Source organism: Cricetulus griseus (assembly GCF_003668045.3).
Source record: "Cricetulus griseus strain 17A/GY chromosome 1 unlocalized genomic scaffold, alternate assembly CriGri-PICRH-1.0 chr1_1, whole genome shotgun sequence".
Lineage (NCBI taxonomy): Eukaryota > Metazoa > Chordata > Mammalia > Rodentia > Cricetidae > Cricetulus > Cricetulus griseus.
In genome coordinates, this window is record NW_023276807.1 from 67815315 (window position 1) to 67824281 (window position 8967).

Here is an 8967-nt window from a genome sequence, read left to right on the forward strand (position 1 = left end):
AGGAAACAGCATTATCAACCAAATTTCAATTTTTGGCACATAGTACTTAAATATCCTATTTTTAAATATTTATTTTACTTTTGGTTATGTGGATGCACATGTGTCTGTGTGGGATATGTGCACATGTATGCAGGCTCCTGTGGAGGCCAGAGGTGTTGAGTCCCCCACAGCAGGAGTGACAGGTGGTTGTTAGCCACCCAGTGTGGCTGTTGATAACGGAACTGGAGTCCTCTGTGAGAGCAGTGTTTGATATTAACTGTTGACCCATCTTCCAGTCCAGAGAGTCCTATTTTAAACATATACTTTAAATGACTGGTGTACCAGTTCATCCCAGAACTATAGCCTGGGACATGTGTGACCAGTGACATGGGCTCCTGGCACCCAGTTGCACCTCAGCTCCAGGTGAGTCCAGTGAGCCATGGGTCCACACAGAGGACTGAGCTGGGCACAGGTAACGGTGTCACACCATCTGCTCTGTCCTGACAAAGACTCCTCCTGCCTTAGTAGCACAATGGCCCTTCCCAAAGGTCATCAGGGTCCCATGCCCTGTAGACACTGTAGACATACCAGGGATAACCATTCTAAGGTACAGAAGTCAGAGCTCTAGGAGGAAAGCAGGCGCTTTGTGACCCTTGCTGAAAGGAGCTAGAGACCCCAGAAGCCCAGCTTTTCACTCAGTGGGACAGTGCAAGGAAACTGCATTACAGTCAGAGACAGCAAATGCATCGAAAGAAGAGCCAATCTCACCCCTGCACAGTGTGCAGCCTGAGAACCACCAGTACCACCAAGGCCAGGCCCAAAACACACAGGCCCAGGCCCTCCTCGGGGTACACCTGTCTCCCTGGTACCCCTTCTGTCCAGCTCCAAACAAACCCTTTCATAGAAATAAGTCCCAGTGCAACCTCCCAGATCAGGCCTGGAACTACAGAACCCCCATTTTCAGTCCTATTTCCCCAGAGACCCCAGCAGCCTCCCATCCCTACCCATGGCTCTCCACACTGTCCCCACTCCTGACCTTGGGATATAATCATGACACTGGGTTTTTTGTTTGTTTGTTTGTTTGTTTTTTGTTTTTTTGAGACAGGGTTTCTCTGTGTAGCTTTGGAGCCTATCCTGGCACTCGCTCTGGAGACCAGGCTGGCCTCGAACTCACAGAGATCCACCTGCTTCTGCCTCCTGAGTACTGGGATTAAAGGTATGCACCACCAACGCCCAGCTCATGACACTGGGTTTTATGTTTTACTGCATTTTTGTGAACCCCTTCCAGTGTTTTTCATGGATTTAAGCTTTTTCTTCCTACAGCAGTGTCAAGCCTTCACGCCTTCGGTTACAGGGATTAACAGTAGCAGAAGGAAGAAACCCTGCTTCTGTCCACCTTTAACTGACCTTCACTTTTTATTTCTGGGTTTTACAGTGTCTGTGATGATTAACATTATCCACATGGCAGGATCTAGAGTCTCTAAGCAGCAAACCTCAGGACACGTCTGTGAGGAAGTTTCTAGATTGAGTTAATTGGCATTAACCTAAATGAAGACCCACCCTAAATGAAGGGTCAGCCCACCCCATGGGCTGGGGTCTCAGGATGAATAAAAAGGAAAGAGCAAGCTGAACACCAGTGTCCATCACTCAGTTTCCACTGCAGATATAAGTGACCAGCTAGCTGCCTCAAGATCCTGCTGCCAGGCCCTCCCCACCATGATAGACTACCCCAGAGCCCAGACAAACCCTCCCCACCATGATAGATTACCCCAGAGTCCAGACAAACCCTCCCCACCACGATAGACTACCCCAGAGGCCAGACAAACCCTCCCCACCATGATAGACTACCCCAGAGCCCAGACAAACCCTCCCCACCATGATAGACTACCCCAGAGTCCAGACAAACCCTCCCCACCACAACACACTACCCCAGAGTCCAGACAAACCCTCCCCACCATGATAGACTACCCCAGAGTCCAGACAAACCCTCCCCACCATGATAGACTACCCCAGAGGCTAGACAAACCCTCCCCACCATGATAGACTACCCCAGAGTCCAGACAAAACCTCCCCACCACAACAGACTACCCCAGAGCCCAGACAAACCCTCCCTTCCTTCAGTGTTTTTGGTAAGGTATTTCGTTTCCTCACACAACATGGGAAGTAGCTAAAGCAGCATCAGTGAATGTGGAGATGGTATTTACACACTGCAGGGATCAACGCAGGGAGAGGCCCAGGACTGAGCCTGGGCCTGCAAATACTCAGAACCTTGGGGAAATGCAATACCAGGCCCAGAAATCCACTTCCTGAAGGGCACAGAGCAGACTCACCACTGTTGGCAGATCCACCTATGCCCCTATTGATTAGCAAAATAGGAAGACCCAACCGGGAAATCAGATACACAAGCCCCAGGGAACCCATGGCTTTGGAAGACCCTTGTTTCCCTTGAGCTTGGAAGAGGCCCAAAAGCCAGGGTCCAGTGGGCTCAGGATGGCTGGCCATGTCCACCCTCTGGGCTTCAGGAGTGGTAGCTTTGTTGGACAAGGGTGAGGCCATTGGCCCGGTACCAATGTTGTGGGCAGAGCAGCCATCTCTGGTGGACAGCTGCATCGCACAAGCCCAGACGATCCAGTGGGGCTGGCAGCTGTGGGCAGATACGCATCTTGGAAAATAAACACAGGTGGGACCTAAGTCAAATAAAAGGCCACAGGAGCCAGGACACAGAGGGTGTGGCCGTGTCTATCTTTCCAGGATGCTCCTGGCACACCAGGCACTGTAGCTACAGGAACGATAGGGGTGGGGCAGGGTGATACCTCTGCTCAGGTGTCAGACAGGTGCTATCAGACTCTGTACCCCTCAACCCATCTCCATCCCAAGTCTGGAAGCTGAAGCTCACCTGCAATTAGAGGTGCCAGGATTCAGGGTGGCTCACAGAAGTCACCTAAGTCTCCTAAAAGACCAGGGGGTTTCAGTCTCAGGACCCACCTGAGACTATTGAAGGTAATTCCGGACTCCAGGTTGATAGGAAGTGGGGAGAAGCTCAGGGCAGGATGGATCCAATGGGCCTGTGGGACTCACAGATGATGTTGCAGGGTGAGTGGGGTAAGAACAGCCCTGTGGGAGTGGCTGAGGCTGCAGCTCACCACCTGGCAAGGGCAGCTTCCTGTGGCTGCCTGGATATACCTGGGATGGTGAGAGCTGATCAGTTCCACCCAGCTGCCAGGGTGTGTCTGAGGTCTGTGCTGAAGTTTCGTGGGGGTGGCAGAAGGGAGGGTGAGGCCCAGGATTCCAGGCCAACGGAGCTGGGCTGTACAGACGGAAACACAACAGCCTTGTGTTAAGCATTGTGGGCAGGTAGCTGGAATTCTGGATTCAGTGCTGCCTGAGGCTACTCAGATCTGCATCCACAGGGTAAGGTGAGAGGATGCAGGCAGCAGAAGGGGAAGGAGGTCGGAATGTGGCATGCACATTAAGAACATTTATGCGTATACGAGAAAAAAAACACAGAGCGGGTGCTATCTGGCTTGTTCCCATTGCTCTGGCACATGGGAGGTGGAGGAAGGAGGTGGGGAGAAAGGGATAGCAGGATGGCTAGAGGGCATTGAGTAGGAAGGTGGAGTAAGGGTTGGTAGGCATGCATGTAAGAGACAGAAATACTGAACAGGAAGGAGGCAAAGATGGCAGGAGGGAGGGAAGCATGCATGGGAAGGCACTAGGGTAGGGGATACAAAACAGAAGGGGCAGGGAGGTGAAAGGGCAGAGGGCAGGAATGTTGAGAATACAGCAGATGATAACAGGACTAATATTATCATCTAAGATGATAATGAGGGAGGAGGCCAGAGGGAGGGTGTGGGTGCAGGGGCCACTCCCTTGGTATCAGAGACCATCACAGACAGCTGGAGAACAGCATTTTAAAAAATTCCAATCTTACTGGGGCTGAAGAGATAGATGGCTCGGCGATTAAGAGCCCTGGTGGCTCTCAACGGTCTGTAACTCTAGTCCCAGGGGATTTGATGCCCTCTTCTGGTCTCTGCACATACCAGGCATGCATGTGGTACACAGACATTCATGCAGGCAAAACACTCATATACATAAAGGAAATAATTTTTAAAAATCCATTCTTGTCCTCAGCTCCCCTCTACACTAATGTGTTTTCCTTCTAAAGCTGCCCTCCTCTTCACTACAGAGCAGTGCTCAATGTGACAAGCTCAATGGACCCTGGGGACCAGAGAGTCTGCTGACTTGGGAAATGATGCAGGTGACTGGGCCGTGGTAGGGGCTGGGGGATAAGGATGCTTTCATAGATCGGGTGAGGTACCCTGACTGGGCCATGACAGAGACTGGAGGATGAGGATGCTCTCATAGATCTGGGTGAGGTACCCTGACTGGGCCATGGCAGAGACTGAAGGATGAGGATGCTCTCATAGATCTGGGTGAGGTGCCCTGATTGGGCTAAGGCAGAGACTGGAAGATGAAGATGCTCTCATAGATGTGGGTGAGGTGCCCTGATTGGGCTATGGCTGAGACTGGAAGATGAAGATGCTCTCATAGATGTGGGTGAGGGACCCTAACTGGGCCATGGCAGAGGTTGGGGGATGAGGATGCTCTTATAGGTCTGGGTGAGATATCCTGTGGTCTGTGCTGTACAGACTTGGAAGAGTACATCAAGAGTGTCCCTGCAGCTATAGTGATGGGGAGGCTGGCCCTTAGTGCATCCAGGACTGAAGGGCATCTGTCATGCTTGCCCACTCAGTCCTCATGCCCATCACTGATGACAGAAGACCAGAGTCTGGTGGGAGGGCAGGAAAGCAGCTGAAGTCTTACTATTCCTGGCACAGGGGACAGGACAAGTTGACAGGACATCACAGCCTCCCTATCCCCCCTCCCCCCCACCACAATCTCATTAACTTCTATGCACAGGTCGCCAGCCTGAGTGTTCCTTCCATAGTTAAACAGGGTGGCAAAATCTAGCTGGGAGTCCTCACAACTGCCTAGGGACTAGGGCCAAACACAGAAGGGAAGCTAGAGCTTGAAGAGGGCAGAGTCTCAGACAGACTGGAAGCCAACAGAAAGGTAACAGCCATGATGCTCAGGGGAAAGGTACCTAAGGGGCACCAAGCTTGCACTGGACTCCACAGTGACTCCTCTGTGTGTGTTTTCAATGCTCGCACTGGACTCTACCTTGACTCCTCTGTGTTGTGTTTCAATGCTTTTCCACCATGCATGTGGACTTGTTCTTGAATAAAGTATAGGCTCTGGCACCAATTGCTTAAGTCCCCATCTGCTGGGCACCAGCCATGTTCCCTCATGGGCTGTGCCTCTGTGAGCCTGACTACACTGGGGAGGGTAGCAGCCACTCCCAGATCAAGAGGATGATACTCTTGGGTTTGTGAACCCTGGTTCATTGTACACAGTGGGCCAGCATTCCTAGGAGATATGGACAGCACTGCTGTTTGGAAAGAAGATGAAACAGAGGAAAATGCCATGAGTGATAGATGTGGCAGGTGACCTGGGGATCCACAGCTGTGTCCTGAGCAGGAGAATGTGTAGAAAAGTAAGTTCTGCCTACTCCCCAAGTTAAGGGGCATAGCTCCACAGACCTCCACAGACCTCCATAGCTTTGTAGCTGGGGCTTTATCCTCCAGAGAGCTGGGAAACTCAAGCAGCTATGTCTAAAGGAGAGTTTAAGTGTTTCAAAATGTTAAAAGTAGTTTCCCTCCCTCAAACATTTTTTTTACAAGCACAGCTGACAGATTTATGTGAGAAAGACCTCCCTTGGGTCTCCATGGCAGTCATGAAACCCCTGCCCAAGTCAACCCTCACATGAGAAACTCACCCAACACAGAACACACATCTGGCCTCACCCAACACAGAGCACACAACTGACGTCTTTGGATCCACAAATAGTGCTCCCTGAAGCCATCCCTTCTAAAGTTTTTCTTATTAAAGAAAATATTTTGGGGTCATTTATGTAGACTATCATATCATCTGCAAATAGCAAAAGTTTGACTTCTTCCTTTCCAATTTGTATCCCCTTTTATCTCCTTTTGTTGTCTTATTACTCTAGCTAGAACTTCGAGAACTATATTGAATAGATATGGAGAGAGTGGACAGCCTTGTCTTGTTCTTGATTTCAGTGGAATCGCTTTGAGTTTCTCTCCATTTAGTGTGATGTTGCTGTAAATCGCCTTTATTATGGTGGAGAGGTGAGTCTGAGGCTATCTGTCCTGGGTCCTCGGAAGCAAGAGCAAGGCCCTGAGGTAGTCCTCTCATGTCAGCTGTACCTACAGCCCTGCTTCTTCCCCAGATGCCACAGCTAGTCTCACTGGCTGCAATGGGAATTTACTCCCCTGTGGGGTTTCCTGGGCCCCATACCATATCCGTAAGACTTGCACTAACTCCTTCCGTTGACTGCATTCTGGGCTGGTACATTCTTGTTTTATTTCCCCCCTCCCAGTACACAGTTTCTCCCTACTTCCTCTTCCTTCCCTCAGCCCCTTTGTCAAAAATCCCATCTTTTCTTCAGCACTAAATGTAATCCTCCTCAGCTCAGGGTCCCATGGTTTTTGGCTCTCAGCTAGTTTTTCTCTTGGGAAGTTTGTCTTTCCATCAATCAACAAGCAAGCACTTCCTAGAAGCCAGAGTGTAACACATCAGATACGAACATCTTGTACCTATGATATCCTGCTGGATCCTAAGCAATGGGTCCCCTGTTCTTCCCTGCATCCACATTTTCTAGGGTTTTCACAGTCCCTGAAATATATCTCACCCATTTGTGGGTAAACCCCACAGTGGCCTTGTGTGTAAGTCATGTTTCCAAATTGGAACTGAGACTAGATCCTGCATGTTTGGCCCATCTGTGAGCCATAGCCCCATGGTGGCTGCTGCCTGTTGCCTCCATATCTACACTAATAAGTGACTACCTCAGTCAGATGCCTGTCCACCAAACCCATCATGGATCCTCCACTTGCCTCCGCCAGCACATCCTCTAGTGTGGTCTCCCCACATCAGGACTGCCCTCCCAAGGCAGAACATGTGATAACGTCTGCCATCTTACCAGAGAGGCAGGCCCTGTGCTCCTCAGAACAACTGAGATGCCGCTTCTCATCTGCATCCTGGGACCTGGCTTGGTGCCTGGTGACAGTGGAGCCAGTGCTGCTGCTGTAGGCAGACAGACTTGCAATTGGTCTAATCTCCGTGCATGGCCGATGAGGTGCACACCAGTTGTTGAGAGGAAACAGCTTCTTTTATCTTGTTAGGGCTCAAATGCAGCTCAGAAGTCAGCACTTTTAAAACCCAGACCTGACACTAAGCTCTTCTGTTTCAGAGGTTACCCTATCAGCAAAACAGAGCCTGTAGAGCAATGTGACATGAGCAACCTTACTCTGAAATGTCCTGGGGGACTATGTGCCCCTCCCACTGGAACACAACATCGGTTTCATAAACGGTTGGGGGTGGGGGTGACCCACTGGGCAACCATGTCCTATGTCACTTCCTCAGGCTCAGCTATTGGCCCAGAACTCAGTCTCCCACAGGGCACCCTGACTTCCAGCATTTGCCCCGTGTTCAAGCACTCCAGGCCCTCAGTGGTGAGTCCTTGAAGACTTCAAGAAGGTGAGCATGGAATCAGCAATGGAGAACAGCTCAGTACTAAAGTGCAGATCCCAGTGGGCATCTCACAGACAAGCACACCTCAGATACAGTCCTGATCTTGGAGAAGCAAGAGCAATACAGGTCTGCATGCACTCCTGGGTAGTCATGGTCCTCAGTAAATGACAGCAAATGTCTTCTCAGGAGAAGGTGGCACCCTCTTTGGGGAAATGGTTTAAATGCAGTTGGAGAGACAAAGGAAGAAATTTTAAAAAGAAACTATCCCCATGGGCTGGATGCCACCGCAATGGGGCCCTGCCAGGCACACACAAGTGTGAGGTTAGAGTTCCCAGGTAGAAAAGTGAATGAATAAATGAACAGATGAGCAAAGGAAAGCAACCCTTGGACCCGAGAACTTTGATGTCAATTTGCTCCTTCTTAGTTCTTCATCAGACCATGTTTTTCTGAAACTATCTTCCCATGTGAACACAGCCCCTTCCAGGTGGCAGTGAGACTGGCACAGTCTGGAAGCACTTCCCAGGACGGCCATCACTTCCTGCCCCACACCATCCGATGGTGCATCGTTTCTATATCAAGTGAGGGGCAGCAGCCAACAAGGGCTCTCGTGCCAGCTTGATTTCCTTCCTGGCTCTGTGCTTTCTATCCTTGAAAAGCCAGACTTTCTTAGAGACAACTCTCCAGACAGCTCAGTTCAGCTGTCCCCAGTAGGGCTGACACCAGCATAAGTCTTCATGCTCTTTCAACACAAGACAAGGTGGCAGGCTCAGCTGGCTTTCGCTATTTGGGGCACAGATTCAGTTCCTAAAACTGTGTGGCACAGAGTCTAAGAGTGAGGACAGGACCTGGGCCCACTTGTTTCTCTCTTGCCATAGATATGTCTTTCTGGGGCAAGAGTGTCACACATGAACTCATAGGGACACTTTATATCACATCACCCTCAGGAGCCTTTGGGGGAAAGTCCTGGCTCCACCTAGGGCATCAGAGCATAGCCTGGTCACTCCACCACCCTCCTTTACTGTCACATGGTAGATGCATGTGTCCATGGTGGCAGGCGGATTCCCCAAAGGCTGATCTTAGCCATATTCTCTTGCCATATATTAGAAAAAACAAACAAAGATGAAGAATGTAAATAGAGCCCAGAAGCTGCTGTGCCCACATGGCAAACAGTAAATGTCTATTATTGGACCCTGTTGCATTTACTCTGAGTCACAATGAACTTCTCAGAGCCAAGGACAGCCACCCATGCTGGAGAGCTACAGCCACATTGTCCCTAGCCCTGCCACATCCCCTTAGCTGCTCTGCAGACATGGGACCCTCAAAGTGATTTCCTGTGCCTTGTAAGCTGGACTTCACCCAGGTGCAAAAAAGGCCCGGGTC